Source organism: Dipodomys merriami, unplaced genomic scaffold (assembly GCF_024711535.1).
Source record: "Dipodomys merriami isolate MVZ:Mamm:240054 unplaced genomic scaffold, mDipMer1.0.p SCAF_17, whole genome shotgun sequence".
Classification (NCBI taxonomy): Eukaryota; Metazoa; Chordata; class Mammalia; order Rodentia; family Heteromyidae; genus Dipodomys; species Dipodomys merriami.
Genome location: NW_027203048.1, coordinates 25,962,961 through 25,983,739, shown reverse-complemented (window position 1 = coordinate 25,983,739; position 20,779 = coordinate 25,962,961).

The window sequence follows — 20,779 nt, the reverse complement described above, 5'->3', positions numbered from 1 at the left end:
CTGGCTATTTCTGTTTATGTGGGACTGAGAAATGGAACTCAGTGCTTCATGCATGCTAGGCAAGCACTCTACCACTAAGGCACATTCCCAGCCCCACACTCATTTTTAAAATGTGAAAAAATAGTTTTAAGGAGAAATATGGTAATTGGTATAGGAAACCACCTCCATAGTTCAGGAAATTTTTGAAGCATTTATTTTTTGCCTATATATAATTACATTTTAAGATGGTAAACTTTTTGCCACCACAAAATTTCAATTCTCAGCCTACTATAAAAATAACCTGAAAACACTAGTTATGTTAATATTATGTAACAGACATTCATCTTTTTCAGTACACAGAACAAAACTTCATAGTCCAGCAGCAATATATGATTAAGAAGCTTGAGGGTGTGCTTCAGGACTGCTTGTTGGACACTTAAAAATAAAAATCAGTGTTCCATTTTTAAAGACCAGCTGGCTGTGATTCCTCTGCAGTTTTTTGCTTTATGGTCCCTTCTGATTCTTAGCTATAATTAATTTACTGGAAAGATTCTTATGGCAGTACATTAGCAATGCAAGCACAGTTGTGTGATAAAAGTCCATCTTATTCTTCTTCATGTTGTTGTATTTTTGAAATTATAACTATTTTTCAAAGAGGCTATCAAATACAGATCAAATTATAGAACACGGCAACTATAAAATTATTTTTAATCACAAGAAAATCAACAGCTTATCAATTGTGTGTGTGTGTGTGTGTGTGTGTGTGTGTGTGTGTGTGTGTGTTGGTATTGGGCTTTCTTGTTTACTGTTGGTGTTCTACCACTTGAACCAAGCTTCTAGCCCAGCTTTTTGTTGATTAATTGAAGATGGAGTCTAACAGACTTTTCTGTCAGGCTGGTTTCAAACCATGATCCCTCAGGTGTTAGCCTCCTGAGTAGCTAGGATTATAGGTGTGAGCCACCAGCACTCAGTTGATATTACCAATCAGTTTTAAGAAATATTTATCAAAAAAAAATCTTAGTCCGGCAAGGTATTGTCTCTTAAAGCTTGCTTGGACTGCACTAATGAGTTGACAAATGGCTAGTGAGCATTTCTAGCTTTTGCTCTGATTCCCATATTTTCATTTTGCCCTTCAGTGTATTAATGCTGTGCTACGGAAAGGTAGAGCTAGTTAGTGATTTCAGCCCCTGTTGTTTTGCCTGTGTTTCCCAGAAAGCCTTTTCAAGATGCTTCTTTGGAATCAGACTTTACACAGCCAAACCAAGTGCAAGGTCAGCATTTGCTAATGAATGCAATGTCAGTGTCTAATATCAGGATTCCCTCTGTGGAAAGTAGTTTATATAGAGAAAGAGCACTAGGCTCATGCTGGGTTCTGATTCGGATCCTGTCCCTTTGTAACTGTGTCCCTTAAACTAAATGTGACTTCATTTGCTTATCTGTAAAATGAATAATATTAACTATCCTGCTTATCTCTTAGAGTAATTGTGAGCAACAAACAAGATAATGTGGTGATATATGCTTTACAAACTGTATAGTCCTAAGCAACTGTTGAATATTTCATTCATTGTGGTAAAATATAACACATAGTTTACTTTTGGGTATGCTAGTACCAGGGCTTGAACACAAGACTTGGTGATATTCCTTAGCTCTTTTTGCTCAAGGCTGATGTTATACCACTTGAGTCATAGCTCCACTTCTAGCATTTGGGTGATTAGTTGGAAATAAAAGTCTCACACTTTCCTGCCCAGGATGGCTTCGATGAGCGATTCTCTGATCTCAGCCCAATAAATAGGATTACAGGCCTAAGCCAACAGTACCTGACTCAAAGTTCTCTATTTTAACCGTTTTCAGGAATATAATGCAATGGTGTTGAAGACTGTCACATTATCATCAATCATTTTCAGATTTTTTTCTACCCAAAATTGTTGAGTTGTGGATATGTTCTTTATATAGTCTGCATATTAATCCCCCCTCACATGTATGCTCTACAAATATTTTCTCTCATTTCATAGGTTCCATGTTTTTATTTTAATTTTTATTCATACACCAAATTTTATTAAAAATATGTTCAACATTCCACCATGAAGTTTTAGGATGGAGAACTCTTCTCCATATAGACTTTACCCAACCTCCAGCTTCTGGAACACTTCTATATCTATGAATTTGATCTCTTTAGGTACTTTATACAAGTAGAATCAATATTTGGCCTTTCTGCCTGGCTTATTTCACATAGTACAGTATCTTAACAGTTCATCCATGTTGTAGCATGTATTTGAATTTTCTTCTCTCATTTTACACATTTATCTTTTAGGTGGAAACAGGATCTTTATGGTGTCCAGGATGGCCATAAGCTCCAGGGCTCAAGCAATCCTTTTAGCCACCAGTATAGCTGAAACTACAGGTGAATCACCCTTGTTTTCAGGCTGAAAAATATCCTGCAGAATAACACGTGTTTGCTATTCATTTGTCAATAGGCATTTGGGTTGTTTTCACCTTCGGCGACTGTGAAATATTTTTGAGATGAAGATGGTGTTCAAGTCTCTCCTTTCAATCCTCATGGGTACTTACCCAGTGGTCAAAATGCTGGCTTATGCAGTAATTTTATGTGTCATGTTTTGAGGAACTGCTGTATTGTTTTTTACAGCAGCTGTGCTGTACCATCATGCTTGCCAACATGTTATTCCTGTCTTTATCTTTGTTTTAATAACAGCAATCCTAATAGCTGTAACATGATATTACATTGTGGTTTTTATTTGTAATTCCCTAATGATTCCTTAATGAGTTGAATATTTCTCATGTGATAATTGACACTTGTCTATCTTATTTAGAGAGATGCTATTAAGGTCCTTGAATATTTTAAAATTGAGAGGATTTTGACTATTGTTGCATTGTGGACGTTCTTTATATATTCTGCATATTAATCCCCTATCACATGTATGCTCTGCAAATATTTTCTCTCATTTCATAGGTTCCATGTTTTTATTTTAATTTTTATTCATATTTTATTTAAAATATGTTCAACATTCCACCATGAAGCTTTAGGATGGAGAACTCTTCCCCAAACAGACTTCACCTACATAAAAAAATTACATTATGGGTTAAATGACGAGAAATTTTCACTGAAAATACTTTTTCTTCAGGGATAAATAATATTACTATTAAATTAAAGTTAATATTGAAGATGTTTTAAATTTTCCCAACTTATAACTCATATCCTTAAGATATATTCATGCAAATGAATGGCAGGAAAGTAAAACAGGCTCTGGATAGGAGGAAATAGGAAGGAACTAGCAAAAGATGGGAGGGCTAAGGAAGCAGGCGAGGATGATATGGTTCAAGTCATATATCTGACTAGATAAAATAGAATGCCTGTTGACATTGGTAAAGAAAGGGGAGTGGGATAAGGAAAGGGAAAAAGCGATGAGGTAGCTCAGAATACTTTGTATATATAGGTGGAAATGTCTCAAGGAAATCCCCCTTGCACAACTGGTATGTGCTAATAAAAAAAATTAAAGATACAATCATGAACCGCATCACTATGAGTCAGTCAACCACAGACCACCTGTGCCATGGTGGTCCTAAGATCATATCATCTAGTGATGCCATAGCCATCTTAATTTGTGTAAGTACACTCAATGATGTTCCCACCATGATGAAATCACCTAATGACACATCTCTCAGGCCCACCGTTAAATGATGCACAACTATGCTTGATTTATTACCAAGCTACAGAGTAGTTCTCTTTACTTATACAATAATTAGACAGATTAACAGATTTGACAACAGAAAGTTAAAGCTAAAGCTGCCTTAGGGGAGAATATAAAAACACTTTTTTAAAGTTAACATTTCTGAGATTGAATCCCCTTTGTGCAACTACTTAGTAAAAAATAAGTATTTTTTTAATTTCAAGTTTCCTCTGGGAAGGAGCGGAGAAAAACTTTTCTTGGTTGTGGTTTGCCATTCACCATTCACCCCTCCTCCCCCCCAAAAGCCAACTATCTCGAGTTGGCAGAGAATAAAATGCCCCAGAACTGGTAAGTGGAAGTAAAATTGAAATATTTTAAGTTCCTTTGTGTCTTTCATTGATTCATTTACTTTATGAACTTGACAGGTTCAACTCTGTGTTTGTTACTAGAGACACAAAATCGAGAGAGCTCAGTTCCTACCTTCAAGAGTCTTTCTGGTGGGGAGGTGAGGAAATGATCAAATGAACAGACAATTACAAGATAACACAGAGCATCAATGAGCTAGCCCTAAAGAGTGCTTTCATCAAGGATAATTCACAGCTAAATGCTGTGAGGAATACCTCACATTGAGAATGTGGAGGGGCTTATGAAATCCATTATGAATGTAACACTTTATGAAGTATTGGTTACTGTTATTGTATTTTTAGTACTCTTTCAGTATCAAGGGATATGCTGCATAAGCCACTTCTGATTTTGTGTCCAATTTTTAAGAATTTGTTTTTATAATAAAACTAAGTTTTCTTATGGAAAATGCAAACCATACAAAACCTCCCCAGAGGTAACCACTGAGGAGTCTGCTATACTCTATTTCATTTAAGATGCTAATTATAAGGTGTAGTCTAAATTCAAGGGCGCTAGCTGGGCACCAGTGGCTCATGCTTGTAATCCTAGATACTTAGGAAGCTGAGTTCTAGAGGCTCAAGGTTTAAAGCCAGCCTAGGAAGAGATTCCATCTTTGACTAACTGTCAAAATGCTAGTTTGGAGGTATGACTCAAGTGGTAAAGTACCATCCATGAGCAAATAAATCTTAGTCAGAACATGATACCTTAATTTTAAGCCTCTGGGCCAAGAAAAAAAATTTTTTTAATTAAATTCAAGGGTGTTAAAAAGTGAAGGGAGAAGCCAGTGGCTCACGCCTGTAATCCTAGCTACTCAGGAGGCTGATATCTGAGGATCACAGTTCAAAGCCAGCCTGGGCAGGAATGTCCATGAGACTCTTATCTCTAATAAACCACTCAGAAAACTGGAAAGTGGTGCTATAGTTCAAGTGGTAGGGTGCTCACCTGAGCTGAAGAGCTGAGGGACAGCGCCCAGGCCCAGAGTTCAAGCCTCACAGCCAAAAAAAAAAAAAGAAACAAAAAACAACAAAAGAGTGATGGGAGAAAAAAAATATTTTAGTAAGCATGGAAGGCTTGGACCTACAAGAGCAGATAGCAGACGCATCCAGGAAAGCCTGAGCACAAAAACCCTGGACTATCTGATTAAAAGATGAGCTGGGTGCCGGTGGCTCACACCTGAAATCCTAGCTACTCAGGAGGCTGAGATCTGAGAATCCCAGTTCAAAGCTAGCCCAGGCAGGAAAGTCCATGATACTCTTATCTCCAATTAACCACCAGAAAGCCGGAAGTGATGCTGTGGCTCAAGTAGAGCATTCACCTCCAGCTCAGGGACAGGGTCCAGGCCTAGAGTTCAAACCCCACAACTGATCCCCACCCCCCCCAAAAAGATGATGACACTGGTTTTCATACTGTTTTGCACTTATGGTAAACTCCTAGGTACATTGAGCTAAGAGATAGCCATGCTCCCAAAGCCTTGGCTTAGAAGATGTTGCTGTGTTCCAAAGTTGTACTTAATGCCTTACGAGTAGGTTAAAGAACATGATCCTCACCTTTTTGGAAGATTTATTTGTATTATTCAGGTGAAACTTTGCCTAGAAGAAGATAAATCTCTAGTTTCTGAAACATTGGTCAATATGTATATATTGGTCTCCTGTGGACTTGAACAGACAGAAAAGAGCATGTGACTTGTTTTGAATTCATCGCCCTGTATTTATTTCTGTACTAAAATCCAATGGGTGTTAAGAAATGAAAAATGTTAGGATGCAACCTGTCCAGCTGTCAGGTTGCTTTGTCTCAGAAACATTAAGCATAACTTAGTATAGCTTGTACATTATAGTGTAATATAGCATAACAGGAAGACCTATGTATGGAGAAAGCTACATCTTGCTCTTAGCTCTACCACTAATTAAATGTGTAATTTTAGCTAAATCACTTAACCTCTCTAGACCTCTGTTTCTCATCTCTAATTACCCTATCTAGTCCACAGGTTATTAGGAAGATCAAAAGAAATTATAAATATGGAAGCAATTCACAAATGTAATGCATGCACATTATAAGGTAGCATTAATATTTACACTTGTTATCAGTCTGCAATGGAATTCTTAGATTTGAGCAAGACGAGCCCCTGTGCTAAGCCTCATACTTCAGAGGGCTGTACATATCAAATCACACATGCACACAAACTCATTACACATCTATCAGCATGTTCCTAGGAGACATGGCCTCAACTCTGATAATAGCATTGACATTCTTTAGAGTAATCCGAAGATCATATATAATATATCCTGGATCATCTTGATTAAACACACATCAAAGGTGCCCTCACAGCCACTCTCCATGAACAATGGATATGCTATTTAAAATGCCATTAGAGCAGTTAGAATTAATTTAGACAAGACAGTGAGCTGTATTAGGAGAGTTATGGGAAACAGCAGAGAGTTCTCAAATAAGAAATTGTGATCGATGGTGGAAAATAGATTTTGTTTTGTTTTGTTTTTTGGGTGGTACTGAAGTTTGAGCTCAGGGCTTCCTGCTTGTTAGGCAGACACTCTGCCATTCGAGTCATGCATACACACCCCTTCCTCTCCCTCCCTCCCCCCTACCCTCCACCAGCCCAGGGTGTATTTTTAAGATGTCTTTTTCTAGATATGTATACAGATAAATGCATGGATAAAATTATTTGATGCCTTTAAATAATTAGATAGCACTAGGGGCATAAAGGACGCAAAATTAGCCAACAGTTGATCATCATTGAGGCCAAATGAAGCATACATGGGAGTTCTTTATACTATATTTAATTCTATATGCTATAGTTCATGTATTTACATTTCTCAATTTTTATAGCTTTCCACAATAAAAAGTTAAACAAAAATCTTAAGGACACAGAGGAGAAAAAATAATCTTTTCTTAAGCCCTTTGATGTTTTGTAACTGGGACTTGCAAACTAAACTGGCAAAAGAGAGTAAAAGGGGAAAAAGAGCATATAAATTTTATTTGATGGTAATATTTTTATTTTTATATGCATAAAGAACTTCATAGAAAAGAAGTGAAGACCCAATGTGGTTAGAACCTGGGTTAGAATCTGGGTCTTATATACCATTTAACAAGGGATGATAAATTGTGAAATGACAAGACAAAGAAAAAAGGATTTGAGCTTTCAAGTACAGTAAATTGTGGCAAACAGATGTGGGAGGAAACTAATTGAAGATAAGGATAATTTTAGAAAGGTTGGGTCAGTGTAGACCCATCTCAGTGCTGGCTTTCTATCTTCAGTAATAGTTTTTCAGGTGGGCAAAGAGCTTTTTTGATACTTGCTAGTCTTTGTGTGTATGGTGTTAGGGATCAACCCTACAGCCTCACCTATGTGAGACAATCATTCTACCACTGAGCTACATTGAGTTTTATAGTAACCTCTATATCTGTTTCTATTTAATTGCTTTTGGTTTAAAATAATCCTTATATCAAAAATACATTTTTAAGGTATATTCTGATCTCCTTGAAGTACACTGATTATAGAAACCTTATCTATTTTGCTATTATGGTCAACAGAGCACAATGACATGAAAATCTGGATTATGCTAATAATTTAACTATTTGGCTGAAAATACAATATGTAGGTAAAAAGTACATGATGGCTTGTGAATTATGTACATATTTATTTTTATAATTACCACTAATGTATCAACAGAGCACCCAAATGCACAATAATGAGTTGAAATCACTTTTACTCTTTCATCACATTAAAAATCATTGTTTTACATACTTTTGTGTGTGTGCCAGTACTAAGTCTTGAACTCAGGGCCTGGGTGATGACCCTGAGCTCTCTCCCTCAAGGCTAATGCTCTACCATTTAAGTCACAGCTCCACTTCCAGCTTTTGGTAGTTATTTGGAGATAAAAGTATCATGAACTTTCCTACCTGGGCTGGCTTTGAACTGTGATCCTCAGATATCAGCCTCCTGAGTAGCTAGGATTATAGGTGTGAGCCACTGGTGCCTGACCACTTTACATACTTTTAAAGTATTGCCATTTGTTCCAGTATGGTGGCTCATACTTATAATCTCAGCATCCAGGAGGATAAGTTGGGAAAATTATGAGTTCAAGGCCAGCCTGAACTACATAATGAGAACCTTTCTCAACACAACCCACCCCCAAAAAACTTACTAATTGTCACATTAAAGATATAATTGACAATGTGTCAAGGAGAGTGGAGAGACCAATTAATAGTTTGACTCATAATTTATAACCTATTGTATTGTAACTCCTGCCTTGTGCTCTTGTTCTGGGTACACTAAACATTAAGAATAAGTATGTTCTCAAAATTTCCACTGTATATTAATTGTTCATTTCTTTCTTTCTTTCTTTCTTTCTTTCTTTCTTTCTTTCTTTCTTTCTTTCTTTCTTTCTTTCTTTCTTTCTTTCGTTCTTTAGTGTATAGATGAGAGTTGGTATCTAGACTTAAAATCAAGGCCTTGAGCTCTTCTTTGTTTTTTTCAATCTTGGCTGGTGCTCTACCACTTAAGCTGTGCTTCCAAGTCCAGAGTTTTTGCTAGTTAACAGGAGATGAGTCCTGAAGATATGTCTGCTGAGGCTGGCTCTGAACCGTGATCCTCAGATCTCAGCTAAGATTATAGGCATGAGCTATTGACACCTGACCTCCTGTTTTATTTAATTAATTATTGTTATTCAATTTTTTGAAACATGGTCTTGCTGGCCTAGAATTTGAGGCTAGCCCAGGCTAGCCTCAAACTTAGAATTTTCTACCTTCATCTCCCAAGCACTGGGATTACAGGCATGCATCACCATGACCAGTACTAATTTTATTTTTAAATTTTGTAACAAAGATCTCTCAAATAATTTTATTTAACTTAAGGTCTTCCCATAGTAATTTAGAAAAATAATGTAAAATTCCACTGGGTTTCAGAAACAGACTTAGATATTTCACCCTTTCAGAAAGCATGCATGATATATTCATGGTTGTGCTCTCTAGCAAGACTGGCTGGGACTGAGCTATATGCTCTTTGGGGAAGAGCTTGGGGATGTTTTGAGATAGCTGGTCAGTCACAAGATATTCTCTAGAGTTCTGTTTAAAACTCCAGCCTCTTGCTCAATAGGTCCATTCGTATAGAGAGTATTTGAGATCCCTTATCCTCTACATGATGAAGGCATTTAGCTTCATATTTCCTTTGCATTTATTCCTAAACTAGAAAATGTAAAGTGTTAAGAGCTTAAAGTAATTACCTATATTTGTATGTGTATTGCAACTGTTTAGATAACTAACTAACAATTAATTCATTTTGCTTGAACCTGTTAATTCTTTTTGCTGCCACACAACTCAAATCTCTGTGAAGAGTTTTATTACCTGATTCTTTTTCATATTTTTTTATTTTTTAAATTTTTAGTGTGAAAGTGATGTACAGAGGGGTTACAGTTATGTACGTCAGGTAATGAGTACATTTCTTTTTGAACAGTGTCACCTTCTTCCCTCTCCCCTCCTCCCCCTCAAGTTGTATAGTACATTTCCAACATAGTATCTAGTGAGTATCACTGCTAATTTGGTTCACCCCTTAAAAAATTGCTTGTCTCCAATAAAAGACATTCAAACCACATTTCTTTAGTCCCAATCTAATTTTTTTGGACAGAATTGTTCAAAAAGGAACAAAAAAAAGGTGATCAGTTTTCTTAGTTCTACAAAGGGGGAGCAGGAGTCATTGTGACATATACCAACCTCACTTCTACCATCACTTTCCCCCACCTCCCTCCCCCTTCTTAAAACAATTCCAATAGGTTTCACGGTTCTATTTCCATTCATGCAAAGAAACTAAAGAGTACAGATTTTTTAGGAGAGAAAGGACTAAAATTAAATCCAATGGGGGAAAGTATGTGTTATCTTAGAATTCTAAAAACACTAAAATACTATGAAGGGCTCTGTATTGTTTCTTTCTTTATGTGTGGGGGGGGGCAGGGTTACCAGGGTTTGAAATCAGGGCTTTGCACTTGCGAGGCAGGTGTTCCTACAACCTGAGCCATTCCTCCACCTTCCAAGTATCCTTTAGAAACCAGAAAGTTAATATTCACAGGAGTCAGAAAATGGTATTCATGAGGGCAATCATGCGGAGATGGCATTACATGATGAAATAATGCTCAGCACTGGTCATTGTGTCCTAGTATTTCAGGACAAGGATGTGGAAGGAAGGGAGGGAGGAGAGGAGGAAAGGGATGAAGTAGAGGCAGGGCTTATGGCAGCCACAGGTCTTGTAGGGACATCAGACTTGCCTTTGCCTGGCTCTGACTTGAAGTAATCCTAAATAACTAGAAACCTATAAGTTGTCCTGAAGGTGTGACCTCATTTCTGAAACTTTTTCCCTTAATTTTTTTTAAAAGGTCTTTCTATGCTATACAAGCTTACCTCAATCTCACTCTGTAACCTAGGTTGGTCTCAAACTTGGATGCTCCTGCCTTGGCCTTCCCAGAGCTGGGATGGGTACCATCACAGACAGCTCCTCACTGTTTTGTTGTTGTTGTTGTTGGTGGTGGTGGTGGTGGTGGTGGTGGTGGTGGTGGTGGTGGTGTGTGTGTGTGTGTGTGTGTGTGTGTGTGTGTGTGTGTGTGTGTGTGTGTGTGTGTGTGTGTGTGTTAACCTAACCATCATGCAAAACAGAAGACCTTTTAGTTTGTTTATTTGAGAAGCTGAGTTGAGTGTTCAACCTCCTTGAACTTTTTCAATGCCATGTAACCTCTTTTGAGCATGATGTCAAAATATTTTGAATCCCATGCGTAAAGAAATGTAAAATGTTTTGAGACTACCTACCAGAGAGTCTTGTCATTAGGTGCTAATGTGTTTACCCCAAAATTGATTTATTTCTTAGCATGGATGAATCTCTGCTTCAGAGTTAAAAACAAATTTCTTGCATAAAGGTCATCTGAGCTCTTTGTAACCAGCGAGATATTACAGTAACTTTGCTGAGCACCTGGAATGTAGTCTGAGTAGCTTGCTTTACTCTGTAAATGCCAATAACAAGTGTTTGTAAGTCTGAACTATTATAATGGGCATGTTCATGTAATAATTGTATCCTTATTCTCTGAAGAATAAACAACATGAAAACTGTGAACACTCTTTGAAGAGGGGAAATAAATATCTTTTAACAGTTTGGGAACAGTGTTTGAAGATCGAGAACAGAAATGGCCTTAGGGCATTCTGGATCTTCTTGGCAGTTCTGATTCTATCTCCACCATTTCTCCAAATCTAAGTGGATTCAAAAGCTACAAAATGACTTCCATGAATCTTTGCATACCTCATTTCCATCTCCTTTCTAGGTGAAGATAGATGTGGTTGGGTTGAGAATCATTTCAGTTTTAATGAGTCTCTTTTATAGTTCTATTTCGTGTGTTTGTGCATGCACACACATGCACCCCTGCCTGTACATGTGCACTCAGGGTACTATCCCTGAACTTTTTAATCTCAAGGCTAGTGCTCTACCACTTGAACCATAGCTCCACTTCTGGTTTTTTGGTAGTTAATTGGAAATAAGAGTCTCATGGACTTTTCTTGCTGGGACTGACTTTGATCCTCAGATCTTGGCCTCCTAAGATTACAAATAAGAACCACCAACACCTGCCCAGGTGTTAATTGGTTCTTTCCTTTCTCAAGTTCCTACTATGGGTCAGGAATTATGTTGGATATCATGGGACCACAAATGACTAAGGCAGAGTCCCATCTCTCAGAATCTGGAATGCAGTGGAGGGACAGGCAGCAGGAGTTTGGTTTGGTGGAGTAAACAGATTGTTGCACTACAAGGTATTGGTTAAAAAAAGTAGAGATACCAAACAGAATTACTCAAATTAGCCTGGGTATATGGGGGCTGGGGATGGGGGGACTGGGGGTTGAGGGCTGGGGGAGGAGGGTGAAGAAGCCCTTTCTCTCAAGGAAAGACCAGAATTTAAAGTTGTTGATTTTGTTTTACCAGGCTTGGGGTTTTGTGCTCAAGGCTAGCACTCTACCACTTGAGTCACAGCACCACTTCCAGCTTTTCTGAGTAGTTTACTGAAGTTAAGAATCTCACAGATTTTCCTGCCTGGCCTAACTTTGAACTGCAATCCTCAGATCTCAGCCTCCTGAGTAGCTAGGATTACAGACGTGAGTGAGTCACTGGTGCCTGGCTAGAATTTAAAGTTTTAACCAAAAACTGCTGGGCATACTGACACATGCCTGTACTCTTACACTTACTTGAGAGGCTGAGACAGAAGGATTACAAGTTCAAGACCAGCTGGGCTATGTAGCATGACCCTGTCCCAAAACCTAAAACATTTAACCAGTAAAGAGGGATTAGCCAGATGATGGGTAGCAAAGTGTCCTTTTTGGTAGAAAGGGCAGAATCAACTTGGCAGAACTCAGTGTGCCATCAGATGGGGTCTGAGGTAACAAGAGAAAGCGGAATCTCCTAGATGGGCATCTAGAAGCTGCAGATGGGGTGGACAGAGCTGTCAACATAGGGTTTTTGTTTTTGTTTTGGGGTTTTTATTGTTGTTTTGCTGGTCATAGGGCCTGAGCATTGTCCCTCAGCTCTTCAGCTCAAGGCTAGCACTCTACCACTTTAGCCACAGCGCCACTTCTGGCTTTTTCTGCTTATGTGGTGCTGAGGAATCGAACCCAGGGCCTCAAGGCAAGCACTCTACCACTGAGCCACCATCCCAGCCCTGTCAACATAGGGTTTTAAGCCAACCTTTCTTCTGTCAGCTCTGCTTTGGGGCTGCCCCTTGCCCCTTGTTGATTTCTCTTTGTCCTAACTCATGTCATGGCTCCAGTAAAAAGCAGGCCAATAACTAACCTCACCTTCCTGGGTTTGGCATCCTGGCAAGTCTCTGTCTTTTTAGTTCCTTCCTTGCTCCCCTTCCTTGGCCCTCATTTTTGTTGAACCCCTTCATTCAACGCAAATTGGCTGGTGTCCCAAACGCTTAACACCAAGGTCAATTACATTTAGTTTTATACTTACCAATCTTTCTTACGAATACAGCTGTTCTAAATATAAACAGTCTTCCATTTAAAAAATGAATTTTCAAACTGAGAAAGTGTGAGGAAAGGGTGGCATTGTCCAAAAAGAAATGTACTCTTTTTAAAAATATTTTTATTGTAAAGATACTGTACAGAGAGATGTTATAGTTACATGAGTAAGGTAATGAGTACATTTCCTATCAAGCATTGTTACCCCCTCCTTTGTTTTTCCCCTACTATCCCTTCCCTCCCTACCTTCCCAACCCCTCCCTCCTCTGCCCCCAAAGTTGTAAAGTGTCTTGTGCATCTCATTGTTACAATGGGTCAATCTGTGTCCTTGTTTCAGATTTTGTTATTTCCCTTCCCCTTCCCAAATTAGAAAAATGCATATACAAGATGCAGGGCACCGGAATCTAATACAGTTAAAGCAGGGGTTATACCATGGAGGAAGAACATACAAAAGAAAAAAAATCACATAGTATATTAAAAACAACAGGGACAAAGAAAAAATCTCTTGTGTCCCTGTCTTGGGATTCAAAGAAATGAACTATTTACCTAACATAAAACTGTAAACACTCTGTGTATCACCTTTATAACAACAACTTGTTTTAAAAAATTAAAGATTTTCAAAAATACAGCTGAGTTGAGGGTTAATAAAGGCCAAAAAACTTAGTAATTTGCATGGCACTTAGCTACTTAGAAGGTTTAGATATGAGGATTATGGTCCAAAGCCAGCCCTGGCAGGGAAATGTGAGACTCTTATCTCCAGTTAATCACCAAAAAGCCAGATGTGGAGAGGCTGGGAAGATGGCTCAGTGGTAGAGCGCTTGCCTTGCATGCATGAGGCTCTGGGTTCAATTCCTCAGCACTACAAGAAAAAAGAAAAAAGCCGGAAGTGGCGCTGTGGCTCAAGTGGTAGAGCGCTGGCCTTGAGCTGGAGAGCTGAGGGACAGCGCCCAGGCCCAGAGTTCAGGCCCCAAGATCAGACCCCCCCCCAAAAAAAAGCCAGATATGGATCTGTGACTCAAGTGGTAGAAAGCAATCTTTGAGCAAAAAAGTTAAAGGACTGCACCTAGCCCTGAGGGTTGGGGGGGGGGGGAGCGTGGGACAGGGAGAGATGGAGCTGGGGGGGATAAAGGTGAAAAAGAGGGAGGGGAAGGCAATCATTATAGCCTCTGTAGTGGGCCTTTTGCCTTTGCTGGTCATCTCCTGATAACATTCCTGCTGTATGCTCTCCATGGCATCCTGATTTTCCTGTGGGAAACACACTCCTCCCCATACTGGCATGTGCCTCCAGAGAAGCTGCTTCTACCCTCTCTCACTAGTTGAGATCAACCTTCATGTCCAACTTCTCATGCACACATTTTGGTTTCAAATGCCAGGGGAGGCTTGTGACTTAATCACGTAAATGTTAGGATACTAGTTGGACTGCTGAGATCAAGTTATTTTCTCTAGATGTGGACAAGGGAACATATATTTATTTGTTCCTTTTGGCAGCCTCCTTGTGATCAAGAAGGCTGCTGGCTACAGAATAAATTGGCATTGCAGAAGGCAGAGAGGAAAGACAAAGAGAAACTGAGTCCATAGTGATATAAGTCCTTGATGACTGACCACTTAGAGAATCTACATTCTTAGTCATATAAATTAACCCCAAAGTCTGCCCTACCTCTGGACTTCTTAATTTCATAAACCAATGCATTCTCTTATTTGTTGAAGTCAGTTGGAGGGGTGCTTTTCTGTGACTTGAAACATAAACATCCTATGCTATGTAGTTACTGCTTATTGAGAACCACTCTGTGTCCAACATTGCAATTAGTGATGTTTCACAAAAAGTAACCCTCATTATATTTTCTAAAAATTGTGTAAACATGCTGGGGACCAGAGGATTACACCTATAATCCTAGCTACTCAGGAGGCAGAGATCTGAGTTTCATGGTTTGAAGCCCACCCGCTCAGACAGAAAAGTCAGTGAGACTCTTATCTCCCTCCCCCAAAAACCCATAAGTGGAACTGTGGCTCAAGTGGTAGATCACTATCCTTCAGCAAAAAAAACTAAGAGACAATTCCAAGAGTTCAAGCCCCAGGATAGGCACACACATACATATAACAGACAGACACAAATTTTATAATATATACAAATCTTCTCAGTTTAGTCTTTTTTGTGTATTTGTTCTTGGATGGCATCTTCTCTGTAGCTAAGGATAGCCTCAAACTTACAATCTTTCTTCCTCAGTCTCCTGAGTACTAGAATTACATGACTATATCTCTATGCTTGCCAACCATTCAAAAATGCATAGTTTTGTGATTAACCACATTCTGTTGTGAAGCCAAGTACAGCCACATTTTGAGGTGAGTATATACAGTCTCATTTTACTGAAAACTTCCTCCAAGAAGTGTATTAATACCTAGGTCTGACCACCATTTACTAGTATAGTCAGGATTTAAGCACAACTCTGCCCGATTGCACAGCCTGTGACTTTCTATTTCATTTTAGTGCCAGTTTAAATGACCAAGCAAGAAAATAGGAAATATTGGTCAAATGAACAGCTTAGGATCTACAAGCATAAAGATGAGGGTTGTGGGAGGAGCACATGCTACATATAGGAAACAAGGCAAGAACAAAAACACATGTGAATATAAGTCATCAATGATAGGCCTCGACAGGTTAGAGTCAACAATACAGAGGAAGCCATGTAGGTTCTAGAAGTGAGGTTAGATCAGGGGTACGTAGTGGACAATTCAAGAATATCTGGCTGTACTAGTTTACTCTATTCTGGTTTGTCAGTGAATAATCCTAGCCCTGCCCACTATTCCAAAGGATCCTGACATAATGATGAATAATAAACTGTATTTTGAAACAAAACTACCCTCAATTTCATGTTAAGCATTAATTAAAATAAGTCACATAAGAAAGTTGATCTGCATCAGGAGAAAGACATCCTGTGGTGGGGGCTGGCCCTGTGAATGAGGTCTGTAATGACTGGAGAGCTTCATTTCCTTCTTGTTAGGACAAGATAGGTTCCAGGTACTGCCCTCCACCCCCACCCCACAAATCACTAGCTTCTGTGTCAAAAGCTGTCCACCTTTGATGAGTATCTCTTGTTTACTTTTTTAAGGAAGGTTTTTTTTTTTTTAAACTAAAGCTATTTGAAAGCAGGGAGATGTTTAATCTGTTGATCTGTTTGTTTTCAAAAGTCTGACTCCTTTCATTTGTGATCTTACCTAAGTAGTAGCTTGAAGGGTTTAACTTATACTACAAGATGAGTTCCCTAATTTTCCATTTCTGTAAGTGTAAGCTGCTACAGTGTCAGAGGCTGTCTGAAAATCGGGAAGGGTAAGTGATGAGAAGGGGTTGGATAAGACTCCTCTAGCTATGTAATGAACAAAAAAGATAATCATTCTCAAACTATGTTATGTATAAATGTGTGTGCTGATGTTAATGTTTTACTCACTGGCCACCAAAGGTGGTAAAGACTGCCACTGAACCAATGTCATTTGACCTGGTGAACAGGTGCACAAAGCTTTTTCTCTCCTTTTTTTCTGTGTGTGTGTTTGAATTGAGGGTCTTGGAGATTGAACTGAGCGCCTGAGCACTGTCCCTGAGCTTTTGTGCTCAAGGCTGGCACTCTACCACTTGAGCCACAGCTCTATTTCCACTTTTTTTGGTGATTAATTGGAGATGGGAGTCTCATGAACTTCCTGCCCAGGCTAGCTTTGAACTATGATCCTCAGATCTCAGCCTTCTGTGGAGCTAGGATTATAGGCAATAGCCACCAACTCCTGGTTCTTTCTCCTTCTACTTTCAGTGTTTATCCTGTCCTCCTCTTTCCCCCACCTCTCCTCGCAATAAGCCTGTCTTTCAGGAGCCATGGAAGAAGAGGTCTGCCACATGGTGCAGTGGGCTGCATAAACTAGGCAACATTGGGCAGACTACAGGGTGAAAGGAAGGCTGAGAAAGGATTGGTTGGAGTCACATGGGAGCCTTGGGAAAAGGAGTAATCTGGCACTCCTTCAAAACAATGTTCTTTAAATAGCTAAGGACAGAGAGAAATTCATATTCTAGAAATACAAAATGTATGGCTCTTTATGGTCAAAATAAAGAATTTATTAGATGTACTGAATATTACTACTTCTTTAGAATTATCTTTCATTTCACATTTTCTCCATCTGTAATAACTTGTATAGACAGTTACTCACCAAGCACAAAAGTAAATTATGGTTATAAAATCTTGTTCAAAATATATTTGCCAGTTCGTTAAAAAATACATTTGTGTCATAAAAACAAAACAATTCTAACTTTTTCAAAGTTCTTGTTCATTTTTCTTTCTTTTGTGAATTTCTAAGTGAGACAGCCTCTTATAAGACATAGCCATGGCTTTAAAATGCTGAAAATAACCTGTTCCCCATAGTAAGGTTAGAATTCAGAGTAGAATTCCAACAGTAAATCCTGCCCCGACCTTCTCCCAGCCTGGATCCTTGAGGTCACACATACACTCTATCCCAGGGAAACCACATCAGTAAGAAATAGGCAAACACCTACTTTTAAAGGGAAACCATGTTAGTAAGAAATAGGCAAATGCCTACTTTTAAAAGAAAGCTTGGGCTATGGCTAGTAGAGATGAGAAAGTCAAAAATGTGACCTCTTACTTTTCCAACTCCAAAGCAAAATCTTAGGACCTCTGTAGGCATGCCCAAAGAGACTGAGGATATGAACAAGATTCAAGCCAACTGCCAAGTGGCTCATACCTGTAATCCTAGCTATCAGGAGGCTGAGATCTGGGGATCATAGTTTGAAGCCAACTTCAACAGAAAAGTTGACTAGACTTCATCTCCAAAACAACCATCAAAATGCAGGGCTGGGGGCATGGCTCAAGTAGCTCTTAGCAACTATGAAGCCTTGAATTCAATCCTCCTCTCAAAATGCCCCCCTCAAAAACAAACCAAAACAAAGAAACTAACTAATGAAAACAAAAACCAATGCTTAAGTAGAGAAGTATCAACAGCTAATGTCAAATCCATCTATCTAACCAGGTGCCAAGATCAAGTTGACCAGGCAGAACTATTAGCTGGAAAGGGTGAAGGGAAAGGAGAAGGAGAAGAAAGCCTTTTCTACCCTCTTTCACACTCTCCTTTTCTTCCTCTTGATTTGCTTTTTATATTTACAAACCAGTCTGCAACTCCTAGTGGCAGGAAATAAAAGTGCACACAGTAATTCTTGAAGATTAAAGCCAGTGTCTTTTAAAGTCATGATCGCTTTCCAGATCCCTGAAGAAAAAGTCCCCAGGCTTTCTGATCAGACTAGTCACTTCTTCCATCAGCAGCGTCTTATAAGAAGGTAAATGGAAGGACAGAGATCTCGGTGGAAGTTTCCTCCCTCATGCAGGAAGAGTTGCTGAATAATCCCTTTCCCCTAACCCTAGAACTGAAGATTCTCCTAAAGAAGTGAGCTTAGGAAGTGGCACTGTGGCTCAAGTGGTAGAGCGCTCACTTTGTGCTGAAGAGCTGAGGTACAGCATCCAAGCCCAGAGTTCAAGCCCCATGACCGACAAAAAAAAAAAAAAAGTGGGCTTAATAACCAGACCCCTTTTGTTCAGCATATTGTCCAACTAAGAGAGATTATCTGATCCCTCAATGATCACCACTGACTGTCATTAATACATATGTGGCCAATGAGGTACACAGTAAAGCTGTCTCCAAGATTTTCTGTGATAGGTCAGAACAGGAATTTAACTTCCAGGCCAAATACTCACAGTCTAGTCTATTTTGCATTTAAAATGATGCTTAGTCTTAGTGTCCAAAATTGGTCAATAGAGATTAAGATTACTCTTGAAAGTCCAAATCAAATAACAAAGAATGGCAGAAGAGTGAGTCCAGAGAAGCCCTGGGAATTTAATAATGGAGTCTCAGATGAATAATAAAGTCTAAGGCAAACTTCTCTTTCTATTGAAAATGGAATTCCAAAGACCTTGAAGCTTGATACTCTGCTTCCTGTTTGTTTGTTTTTAGTGGTCCTGTGACTTGAACTCTGTGCCTGGGCACTATCCCTGAGCTTTTGTGCTCAAGGCTGGCACTCCTACACTTGAGCCACAATTCCTTTTATGGTTTTTTGATGGCTAATTGGAGATAGGAGTCTCATGAACTTTCTTGCCCAGGCTTGCTTCAAACTGCAATCCTCAGATCTCAGCCTCCTGCATAGCTAGGATTACAGGTGTGAACCACAACACTGGGTGGGTTTTTTGTTTTTTGTTTGTTTGTTTGTTTGTTTGTTTTCTGGTATCTGTTTTCCCTCAAATGTCTGGGGTTTGGGGTCCTTCAGTGGCTAGGGTGTTTGTTATTGTTGTTGTTGTTGTTGTTTTCCATCCTAAGAAGTATAGCATTTTCTTAAAAATGTACCTTCAAAACTAAAGAAACCCACTTAAATCTCTGCTCATAAATGTAGAAATAGATATGACTCCTATTATAACAACAACGTACTAGTATGTAGAAACATGTTACTATTGTCTATCAAAGACAATAATCAACTTAATGTTTCCCCAGGAAAAGGAATTAACACAGAGGAATCAAAAGCTTATGAGAAAACATCTTGGTTTTCTCCTTGGCAGGATTCCTGTTAGACCATGTCCATTTTCTAGCTACTAATTGTGAATTCATATTCAGTGTGGATATAGTTCTCATCACAATGTTAACTTTTATACTTCATTTTTAGATAAGAGCAGAGTTGACTTCCTATATAACATCTTCTAGCTCTCCTACCAAAATCAAAACAAAAACCCAACAAACAAAAAACCCAACTTTTTCTAGATAGCTCCATTTCTTTTTTTATTTAATGTTAAGCATCTTTTGTTTGCTTACATTAGTTACATACACAGAGGGGGTCTCATTATTACATTTCCACACATTTACAATGTATTCTAGTCACTCTCACCCCTTTTATTGGTCTTCTATCCCATTTGCCAAAACGATTTCAGCAGGTTTCATTGGTCTATTTTCATTGGTCTATTTTCATTCGTCTATTGTAAACAAGCATTATGAGCATATTCATCTTCCTTTAAAAAGGTATTGTAGGGCTGGAAATGTGGCTCAGGGGTAGAGTGCTAGCCTAGCAAGCATGAAACCCTGGATTTGATTCCTCAGTACCACATAAACAAAAAAAGCCAGAAGTGGCCCTGTGGCTTACGTGGTAGAGTGCTAGCCTTGAGCAAGAAAAGCTCAGGGACAGTGTCTAGGCCCTGAATTCAAGCCCCAGGACTGGCAAAAAAAAAAAAAAAAAAAAACAACCCTCAAAAAACAGTATTTCAAAATTACTCTTTTTTTTTTTTCTTTTTCCCTTTACTTTTCCCCATCTCCTAAGGAGTCCTTTAGAGTCATGTTCTATGTTTATAAATAAATATATATAATTATGTATATGTATAAATATGTATATGCATGTATATATATGTCTGTGTGTATAAATTTTAGCTGTAGTGTCACCTATATGATATATTTTTTTTGAGCTTGTCTTTGTCACCTATATTTCTCCATCTGTCTCTCCCCATCTGAAACTACAAAAGCTAGATGGGTTGCTCTAAGAGTAATGCTCTCAACAGGTGCCTGTAATCTTATTTGCTCGGGAGATAGAGATCAGGTAGATAACTATTTCAGGACAACAGAGGCATAAAAGTCCCTGAGACCCTATCTCAACAGAAAACATTGAGTGTGCTGATGTGCATCCATCTCAGCAATAC